The 11,560-nt window shown below is 39.9% G+C and overlaps 1 pseudogene; it reads right to left on the bottom strand.

Annotated features, from left to right (window-relative positions):
• Window positions 1-796: 796 nt before the first annotated feature.
• LOC125133382 (surfeit locus protein 6-like) lies at window positions 797-2,549 on the bottom strand (annotated as a pseudogene).
• Between the last annotated feature and the right edge of the window lie 9,011 nt (window positions 2,550-11,560).

Below are 11,560 nucleotides of genomic sequence, written 5' to 3'. Positions count from 1 at the left end.
CTACCCTCTCCTCTAGTACACATGGTTTGCCTAATTCTCCAGACTGGGACTTTGACAGATTTTACTCTTGTGATTAGGTCTTGTTATATTGCACAGTCGACTTTAGAAAGGGAGATTGTCCAGGCGGCCCTGACCTTATCACATAATTACTTTATTTGTTCTTTTATTAACAGTTTTACTGAGGAGTTCCCTCATGGCTCAGTGGGTGAAGGACCTGGCATTGTCACTGCTGTGGCTCTGGTTACAGCTGTGGTGTGAGTTCCTTCCCTGGCCATGGCTGCTGGCATGCCACCAGCACAGCCAAAAACAAAACAAAACAAAAACAAAAACAAAAACAAACCACCCCCCCAAAACCACAAAAGACTTCTTAAAGTTAAAAAGCAAAACAAAACAGTTTTATTGAAATATAATCCACAGACCATAAAATTCATCCGAGTTTTCTGTCCTTTCCAAGTGAGTTTTGGACTGACAAATTGGTCATAAAGGCTATTGTTTTCCTGTTCCTGTTAACCCAGGCGAGGAAGTGGGGGCCAGAAAAGTGCCCCCCAGATGCCCACTCCCTCCTCATTGCTCCTGGTCCGCCACCCTGAAACTTTCAAGGAACATTCGGGTCTCACAAAAGGACACTGGAGCCTGGATCACCCCTTCCACAGATCTGAAGGCCTTTCCATAACGCGCGTCTGGAGCTCTCTCAAGTGAGAGGGGAGAGGGGCCGTGTCCATTTTCCTCTGGAAACCTATGGTCTCATAGGTCAAGGTCAGGGTTGGGGTAGGGATGGGATGCAGCAGCCAGGCCTTCATGCCAGGCCAGCCAGCTTTAGGTCCTGCGACAGGATCCGGCATTTCCTGTGGGCCTTCTCCAGGCACAGCACCACCTTGGCTGCCTTTTCCTTGCGTGGCTTCTGTGCGCCTGCATCTTAACTACGCCGGCGCGCGCCTCTCCCACGTGCCCCTTCCCCGGCGCCTGGCAGCGCCTCTTATTCCGCTTCAGGGCCTCCTGCTGCAGGCGTTCGTCGTCGTGGATCTTCATACTCTCTGCCTTGTACAGGTTGGTCTACTGCATCTCAGCCTGGAACTCCCGGGCCTTGCGAAGTCCCGCAGCTCCTATCACCGGGTCCGCGGAGCCTGCAGGCGCTCTTGCAGCTGCGGTAGTTCCTGCTTGTCTGGTTCTCTTTCAGCTTCGGCCTCTTCTCCTTCCTGCGCTGCGTCTTGGTGGTGGGCTCCTCCTCTGTCACATCCACCTTATTGAACAGCAGCTGTCCCTGCGCCTCCTTGGCTGCCTCCTCCTTTGCTCTCAGCTCCTTCCGTTCCTCTTCTTCCCGTCCGTCTCCAGCTTTCTCTGTGGGCTTTTCTGCAAAGCGGCGGGACACAGCCCCTTGGTGGTGCCCGGGCCTTGGGACTCCTGTATCTTCTCCTGCCGGCGCGGCTCCAGAACGTCTAAGGCAAACAGAGTCGGGCTCCTTGGCCAGGCCATCCGCAGGGGCCCGGGTGGAGCCGAAGGCCCTTTGTTCCTTGGCTGCCACTGGGTTCCTGGCCTGAGACTTCTCGGCCGGGCCCGTGTCTTGGGTTTTGCAGCCTCCTCCTCCCGCTCCCAGGATTTCTTCTGTGCTTTCTTCCTTCCTCTCCTTTTTTGCGGGCCAAGCAGCTTCTGAGACTTGAGTTTTGCCAGCTGATTTGCGCTTCTGCAGCTCTGGGCTGGGCTGGGAGCAGATCTTACTGGCCAGGCTTGGCAGGTAGGCGTCCTTTTTCAGCAAAGAAGCTTTGGCTGTGGCTCTGAGGTCAGGCTGGGCTCGTTCAGGGTCCTACTCGAAAGGGGGAGGAGGGCCGGGGTCCAGCGTCCAGGCCGGCATTGTCCACCCTTCCCCTCCTCCTCCCCCAACACGCACACGCGTGTGCGCGCGCACACACACGCACACACACACACACACACACACACAGCTGGCTCCGCTGGCCGGGAACCCCTCACATAAGCACTTTAAGTGCAGTCTTCTCTGGTTGGCAGCCGTTACCTAGCAAATGGGGACCTCAGTCCTACAGCAGCAGGGAGCTGAGTTCTGCCAACAAGAAGAAGCTTGGAAGTGGGTCCGCCCCCGCTCCGGATCCCCAGACAAGACGGCGGACACCTTGATTTCAGCTTTATAATTTGAAAATGAAAAACCTAGCCAGGCCGTGCAGTACTTCTACAAAACTGTGCCCTTGACAAGTGGTATTTTTTAAAGCTGCTGAATTTGTGACTCTTTGTTACTCAGCAATAGGAAAATAGCATAGTCATCCAACCCTTAACTAGCTTGTAGGTAGTAATCCCATAAAATAAGTTGCCTTATTATACTAACATTTGTAGCTACTTTATTACAGGGGACTCATCAGGAAGTTATGCTGCTTAAAATTAGAAAGTTTATAGATGCTTTCCTAAGATTGCTTTCTGGCCAAGACAAGTTTTTGACTTTAATAGTTTTTGTCTGTTTTTTTGGATCACAGTAGTATCTTTTTAAAATTCCAGTTCTTAGCTCAATTGATTGCCAAAAGCTCTGCACTTACCTGGCAGAACATAAATGCTGAATTCTAGGTACTCATCGGAGTTTGAAACTTGGCTCTGCCAATTATTAGTTACGTGTCCTGAACAAGTTACTTAGCACCTTATAGTTCTTCATCTGTATTCTAGGCATAATAGTGCCCACCCTGTGGGCTGTCTCTGAGGCTGACAGATGTGTATATAAAGTACTCCTCTGCTTCTTCATGCTCCTTCACTTATCCTTGTTCCTTTATCCTTTTATTTTTAAAAATGTGGTTTTACAGAGAGGTGCTTAAACAAAGGAAAGGAAACAGCCTTTGGGGTTTCATCATCAGTTCCTTTTATAAATTTATTTGTCTGTAAAGGACACTTGGTACCATAAAGAACACCAAGAAGAAATGTTTCCTGCCCTCAGGGTGCTGACATTCAAAAGGGGACAGGGTGAGCTCCCATGTATCATTTTCTCATGTTTGTGTTTCCCTAGAGTTCTCTGTTTGTGATGACAAGGGTGGGGTTCCTTTAGGAAGTGGGATTGCTCTCGTGCATTTTTCTAAGACTGGTGAAGTAATCTTTCCATTGCGAGCTATCCTTGGAAAGGAGAAGGAATGGGAGGGAGGAATATGTATTTTTTCAAGGTGGTGACACATGACTGACAGCCCCTGCTGCTTGTGGTATACAGGAATGTTTCTGCAACAGAGCATGTAAACATACGAATCATGACTAAGTGTTTTGTAGGATGGAAAAATCAATGACCAGACTTGGAAAGAAACTGTCATCATAGACAAATACCACGGCTGGCGTCCGTGGCACAGAAAGATCATAGGCTTGATGTAGGGGCTGTTGAAGATGCTCAAGTTATTAAAAAAATCTAAAAAAACAGATTCAATATTCCTGATTGTTTCCCAAAACACACAGATGAAAAATATAGTCTAGTCTAGTTGAATTTTCTTGCTAATATACAAAATTTTACAAAGCTTCGGAGTTTTTTTTTTCCTTCTTTTTTTCATAAAATCCAGTGAAATTCTTACACTGCACTTGGGAGTTGTGTTTGAGTTCCGAATACAGATGTGTGTGTATGTCTTAATTTCCCATCCACACAGATGTTTGTTTCAGAAACACAGTCACTCTGTATGCTTCCTTTGCTCTTACCCAAGTTTTTTCACAAGAATATTGTATTATGAAATAGAGCAGCTGCCAGGATCTTTTACACTTTTTGGAAAGTTCTTTAACTTTAAATAAAATTTTTTTTATTGAATTATAATTGACGTACAGTATTATATTAGTTTCAGGTGTACAACTAAGTGATTTGACATTTGTCTTCATTGCAAAATGCTCACCACAATGTCTAGTTACCATCTGTCACCAGACAAATTTAATAAAATATTATTGACTATAACTTTTTACAAATGAGGATTTCTGCAGAGGTGAGATAGTTTTGTTTAGAATTCCTCTTTTTGAAGAGAATCTAGTGAATTGTTATGAGCTGTGAGCGAGGATAAAGAGAGTAGAAGTAGGACTAGTGTAGACAGTGTTACTTATGTAGATTGCTGTCATGGAAAAAGGAAGAGGAAATAATGAAATATTCTTATTTTACAATAGAGGGAAGGCTAGACTCCTGACAATGGACCTAGTTTCCAGTATCAGATGACTACATTGTTTTTTAACCATATCTAATCTACAATACGTGGGACACAATTACTCCTTAATGTTTAGAGCTTTCTTTTTTCTTTTTTTTTTTTAGTTTTCTAAATTATATTCTTTACTTTTTGAAATGGTTTTATTTTTATTTTTAAAAGATTTTTATTTTTTCCATTATAGTTGATTTACAGTGTTCTGTCAATTTCTACTGTACAGCAAAGCGACCCAATCATACTTTCTTTTTTAAATTTTTTCTTAAAATTTTTTTTTTAATTATAGTTAATTTACAATATTCTGTCAATTTCTGCTGTACAGCAAAGTGGCCCAGTTATATGTATATATACATTCTTTTGTTCACAGTATCCTCCATCACAAGTGATCAGATATAGTTCCTTGGGCTATAGCAGAATCTCATTGCTTATCCATTCCAAATGCAATACTACTAACCCCAAACTTCCAGTCCCTCCCACTCCCTCCACCTCCCACTTGACAACCACGAGTCTATTCTTCATGTCCCTGAGTTTCTTTCTTTTCTGCAGGTAGGTTCATTTGTGCCAAATGTTAGATTCCAGATAGAAGTGATAGCATATGGTCTTTGTCTTTCTCCTTCTGACTTACTTCACTTAGTATGAGAGCTTCTAGTTCCATCCATGTTGCTGCAAATGGCATTCTTTTATTCTTTTATTTTTTATGGCTGAGTAGTAGTATTGCGTAGAGCTTTCTACACTCAAGCCATATCAATTAAATTGGGCACTCTATAACCAGTCTTAAAGCATCAACTCAATACAATATAGGATTAAAGTATAGTTTATAGATATTACTTTTTTATTCCTCTGTCCCTCTTTGCATCAAGTTAGAATGAGAGAAGAGATCTTCATCTCAGAAATCAGAGTCTCTTGCAGTGGGATTTAGTAGACATTTTTGAGAAAAGTTTTTATCAAGAATTGGAACAACATAAATGATTTTTGGTAAATTCATCCAATACGTGTTTCTGTGCTCCTCTTTCCCATTTATACATTTTTCTGTAACAAGTTTTAGGATTCTGATACAAAGTTGACTAGATCATGTATCTATATGCCAGTTCCTCTAAGCTCAACATAGATGCGCCTGGCAGGATATACTGTAATGAGAATTTCTTTCTGTCGAAGGCTCTAGAAAGACTAAAGCTAAGGTTGAAGTTTGAAGTAGTGGTTAACATATAGATTTCCTTCAGTGTTCTCTATACTGGAACAAAAAGAAACCCTTTATATAGCTTGAAAAAATTATTTGAGGATAATGCTTCCCACTCAGAGAGTGAGAAATTATGGAACTCATTATATAGCCAAGCAACCCTAGTAAAATTATGGAGAGAAGCAGATGATCTGGGGTAAGTCCCCAAGCTTCTGCAGTTGGTAATGTGAAGGATGACATACAGAGTATGACAGGAGTCACTGTCAGCTAAAGCCTTCCAGGGTGGACCACTGGTCCTAGGCACCAAGGCATTTTTAAAAATGGCAACTTTGTACTTGCGATACCCCCAGGCATCTAAGTGTAGGTAGGAAATGAGACTGTGAAGCAGTAGGTAGGATGCTTGTCATTTATATCAGCATTTTTGAAAAAGTGAAGCACGTGGCTTGATTCTCCACTCAGATACATCAGGTTATAATTAACGTCATGATATTTTGATGGATGTTTGCTATCACTTAATGGTTGTGCTAATGAAGTTTTCAGAGGAAGTTACCTCATCTGACTCTTGATTCTGTGCAGCTTATGGTGACTCCATAGGGACCCTTTGCTAGAAGCCTATTTTTCATACGAATATTTCTAAAAATTTATTGGTTTCTCCCTTGCTTCTGCAATGATTAGATTTTGGACACCCATGCTGGTTAGGAGCCAGTTCCTCACTGCTATAGACAAGTGTTTACGGCTGCTTATAGACACAGTAATCTCTCTCTCTCTTTTTTATGTAGTTTTAAAAATTATAGTTGATTTAGAATGTTGTGCCAATTTCTGCTGTACAGCGAAGTGACTCAGTCATACATATGTATACATTCTTTCAAAAAATATTTTTTTCTATCATGGTCTATCCCAGGAGATTAGATATATTTCCCTGTGTGATATAGTTGGACCTCATTGCTTTTCCATTCTAAATGTATGTATTCTAAATGTAATAAGTTTGTGTCTGCTAACCCCAAATACCCAGTCCATCCCACTCCCTTCCTCCTCCCCGTTAGCAACCACAAGTCTGATGTCCATGTCTGGGGTCTGTTTTTGTCCTGTAGATGGGTTCATTTGTGCCATATTTTAGATTCCATATATAAGTGATGTCATATGGTATTTGTCTTTCTCTTTCTGACTTACTTCACTTAGTATGAGAATCTCTAGTTGCATCCATGTTGCTACAATTGGCATTATTTCCTTCTTTTTTATGGCTGAGTAGTATTCCATTGTGTATATATGTACCACATCTTCCTGATTCATTCATCTGTCGATAGACATTTAGGTTGTTTCCATGTCTTGGCTACTGTGAATACTGTTTCTATGAGAATAGGGGTGGGGTGTGTCTTTTTGAATTAGAGTTTTGTCTGGATATATGTCCAAGAGTGGGATTGCTGGATCCTGTGGTAATTCTATTTTTAGTTTTCTGAGGAATCGCTGTACTGTTTTCTGTAGTGCTTTTACCAATTACATTCCCACCAACAATATAGGAGGGTTCCCTTTTCTCCACATCCGCTCCAGCATTTGTTATTCATAGACTTATTAATGATAGCCATTCTGACCAGTGTGACCTCATTGTAATTTTGAATTGCACTTCTCTAATAATTAGTGATGTTGAGCCAGCCAGATACACTAACTTTTTTTTTCTATTGTACCCTCAGCATATGGAAATTCCCAGGCTAGGGATTGACTCTGAGCTGCAGCTGCAACTTATGTTGGATCCTTAACCCACTGTGCCAGGCTGGGGATTGAACACACACCTCAGCAGTGACCCAAGCTGCTGCAGAGACAGTGCTGGATCCTTAACCCACTGTGCCACAGTGGGAACTCCAGATGCAGTAATCTTAAAAGTAGCTGGGTGTGGTGAGAAGAGCAATAACTGAAATCAGACACTCCTGGGCTGAAATCTTGATTTGCTGCTTATTATCTGTATTAGTCAGGGTTCTCCATAGAAACAGAACCAATAGTATCTATCTGTTTGTCTATCTATCTATCTCATATCTATCCTCTATATCTGTCTCATCTATCTATTTATCATCTGTATATGAGATTACTTGCCATGCATTGGTTCACAGTCTACCATACGCATGTTGGAAACCCAGGAGAGCTGGTGGTATAATTCCAGTCTGGGTCCAAAGGACTGAGAATGGGGGAATCGATGGCAAAAATCCCCCTCCATGAGTGAGAGGAGACATGCGTCCCAGCTCAGGCAGGTAGAAAGGGGGCAAATCCTCCTTCCTCTACATTTTGTTTTCTTCAGGCCTTCAGTGCTTTGTATGGTATCCACACACAAGGGAAGGCAATCCAATTTACTAAGACCATCAATTCAAATGCTAATCTCATCTGGAAAGGCCTTTACTAACTCCTCCAGAAGTAATGTTTAATCTGGATACCCTGTGATTTTAGGTTGACACATTAAAATAACCATCATAGTATCTGAATGATTTTGAGAATGTTACTCTTTCTTTGTACCTCAGTTTCCTCACTTGAAAAGATAGATAATAGTTACTTGGTTCTATTAGAGTAAGGATCAGAGACAGTCTGTTCAATGTGTCTAACTTGGGGTAGGAACTTTGTTTTTTTTTCAACTGGTTTTTGTGAGAGGGGGTCAAACAAAATATTTTCACTCAAAAGCAACACATGCTTATTATAGAAAATTTAGGAAACAGTTAAATACAAAGAAGAAAATAACCCCCCTCCCACAATCATAACACTATTAATCTTTTTAGCAATATTTTCCCCATTTATATCTTTAGTGTACACTTCAGTTATTCTAGTGCATCAGTTTTAAGGATTGCATCATATTTTATTGTATGAGCATACAATAATTTAATTAATCATTTATAGTGTATCTACGTTTTGTTATTGTAAATATCCATGTATATGCATTTTTTGTGCATAAGCATAGTTATTTACTTAGGGTACATTTTAAAAAATAAAATCACTAGGTCAAAAAATATGTCCTCTTTTAAGGTTTTTGATATGACTTATTTAATAATCTAGTTAAATATTGCATCAGTATACACTCTCACCAGGAATGGATGGGCGTGCTCACTTTCCCTTACCTTTTCAACCTCTTAGAGGCAAAAGTGGCACATTTTTGGACTTTGCATTTTAAAACTATATGAGAAATTGAAATCAAAAGATCAGATTTATTGATCTTTTGCATTACATTTATTTTAGAATTATTTAAGGTTTCACAGCAAACTGAGTAGCCGGTACAGAGATTTCCCATATTCCCCCGCCCCCACACATGCATAGCCTCCCTCATGGTCAATATCAATCATAGCAATGGTACATTTGTTAAAAGTGATGAGCCTACATTGACACGTCATACTCACTCAAGGTCCATGATTAATGTAGAGTTTACTACTGGAGTTGTACATTCTAGAGTTTGGACAAATGTGCAATGACAAGTATACATCATTATAATATCCTATGGAGTACTTTTGGTGCCTTAAAAAGTCCCATGTTCCACCCATTGCTCCTTTCTTTCCCCCAAATCCCTCACAACCTCTGATCTCCATAGAATTTCCTTTTCCAGAATGCCATATGGTAGGAATCATAAAGTATGTTGCCTTTTCAGATTGGCTTTTTTTACTTAGTACTATGCACTTAAGATTCTTTCATATCTTTTTATGGCTTGATAACTCATTTCTTTTTAGTGCTGAATAATATGCCACTCTTTGGATCTACCGCAATTTATTTATCCATTCACCTACTGAAGGCCATCTTGATTGATTTCAAAATTTGGCAATTATGAAGAAAGCTGCTGTAAATATCCTGGTGCATGTTTTTGTGTGGACAGAAGTTTTTAACTCCTGGGGGTAAATACCAAGGTGCACAGTTGCTGGATTGTGTGGTAAGAGTATGTTTACTTTTTTAAGAAATCTCTAAACAGTTTTCCAAAGTGGCTGTACCACTTGGCACTCTTCATCAGCAATGTATGAGAGTTCCTGTTGCTCTGTATCCTCACCAGCATTTGTTGCTCTCGCAGTTCCAGCTGTTGGTCATTGTAATAGGTGTGTAGTGATATCTTACTGATGTTTTAATTTATATTTCTATGATGATATATGATATGAAACTTCTCTTATATGCTTTGTTTGCCCTCTGTGTATCTTTTTTGGTAAGATGTCTATTAAAGTCTTTGACCTATTTTAAAAATTGTTTTGTTTTGTTTCTTTTTCTTTTTACAGCTGTACCTGTGGCATAGGAAGTTCCAGGGCTAGGGGTTGAACTGGAGCTGCAGCTGAGGCCTATGCCACAACCTCGGCAACACTGGACCCAAGCTGCATCTGTGACCTACACTGCAGCTTGCAACAATGCTGTTTCCTTAACACACTGAGCCAGGCCAAGGATTGAACCCTCATCCTCATAGAAAAAACATGGGGTCCTTAACTCAGTGAGCCACAATGGGAACTCTGGTTTGTTTTCTATTTTTTATTTTTATTTTATTTTGAGGCAGTTTTATGTTTTTTATTTCCATGTATTTTATTTTTTTAAACTCTGGTTTGTTTTCTAATTATTGAGTTTTAAGGTTCTTTGTATATTTTGAACAACAGTCCTTTATCAGATGTCTTTTATAAATATTTTTCCACACTATGTGACTTATCTTCTAATTATCTTGAGCAAAATCAGAATTTTTTAATTTTAATGAAATTCTGCTTATCAATGGATAATGCTTTCATGGATCATGCTTTTGGTGTGATATCTTAAAAATCATTACCAAACCCAAAGTCATCTACGTTTTCTCCTATGTTATGTTATTGGAGTTTTATGGTTTTGCATTTTATATATAGGTCTGTGATGCATCTTGAGTTAATTTTTGTGAAGGGCGTGATGTGTGGATCTAGATTCACTTTTTTACATGTGGATGCCCAGTTTTTCTAGTACCATTTGTTGAAAAGCCCATCTTTGCTCCGTTGCATTTCCTTTTCTCCTTCATCGAAGATCAGTTGACTACATTTATGTGTGTCTCTTTCTGTGCTTTCTGTTCTATTCTATTGATCTATTTGTCTCTTCTTTCATTAGTACCATATGGTTGTGATTCCTGTAGCTTTGTAGTAAGTCTTGAAGTCAAGTAGTGTCACTCTTCCAACTTCGTTCTTCTCCTTCAATATTGTGTTGGCTATTCTGGATCTTTTGCCTCCATATAAACGTTAGACTTTGCTGATATCTATAAAATAACTTGCTGGGATTTTGATGGGAATTGCATTGAATCTATAGATCAAGTTGGCAAGAGCTGATACCTTGACAGTATTGAGTCTTCCTATCCATAAAGGCATTGATTTTTTTTCAGATGGCATATTTTATTTTCTCTTTTTTTTAATTTAAAAGAATTATTTGTATCATAGAAATACTGAACTTCAGTCTGGCCATTATTTTGCCTGGCATGCTCCTTCCTCCCCCCCTGCCCTCTTCCGAGTAATAATTGTTTTTGACTGTGTAGAAGTTTTACATTGATTTCAAGCCGGAACTTTCTTTAACTCAATGAATTTTATTACATTTACAGTTGTACAGTGATCATCACAACCCAATTTGATAGCATTTCCATCCCAAACTCCCTGCTCATCCCCCCACACAACCTGTCTCCTTTAGAAACCGTAAGTTTTTCAAAGTCTGTGAATCAGTATTTGTTCTACAAAGAAGTACATTGTGTCCTTTTTTAAGATTCCACATATAAGTAATAGCATATGACATTGGTGTCTCACTGTCTAACTTCACTTAGCATAATTTCTAGGTCCATCTATGTTACTGCCAATGCCATTATTTCACTCCTTTTTAGGACTGAGTAATATTCCATTGTGTATATGTACCACATCTTCTTTATCCACTCCTCTCTCAATGGACATTTAGGTTGTTTCCATATATTGGCTACTGTTTATAGTGCTGCAATGAACGTTAGAGTACATATATCTTTTCAAGTCATGGTTTTCTCTGGATAGATGTCCAGGAGTGGAATTGCTAGATCAAATGGTAATTCTGTTTTTAGTTTTTTGAGGAATCTCCATACTGTTTTCACTATGTACATTCCCACCAACAGTGTAATAGGGTTCCCTTTTCTTCATACCCCCTCCATCATTTTCGTTTATAGACTTTTTGATGGTGGCCTTTCTGGCCGGTGTAAGGTGGTACCTCATAGTAGTTTTGATTTGCATTTCTCTAATAATTAGTGATGTTGAATACCTTTTCATGTTTTTTTTTGCCATTTGTA

This window comes from Phacochoerus africanus, chromosome 8 (assembly GCF_016906955.1).
Source record: "Phacochoerus africanus isolate WHEZ1 chromosome 8, ROS_Pafr_v1, whole genome shotgun sequence".
Classification (NCBI taxonomy): Eukaryota; Metazoa; Chordata; class Mammalia; order Artiodactyla; family Suidae; genus Phacochoerus; species Phacochoerus africanus.
Note: the sequence above shows the minus strand (reverse complement) of the source record. Positions and strands in the feature narration are given on the sequence as shown.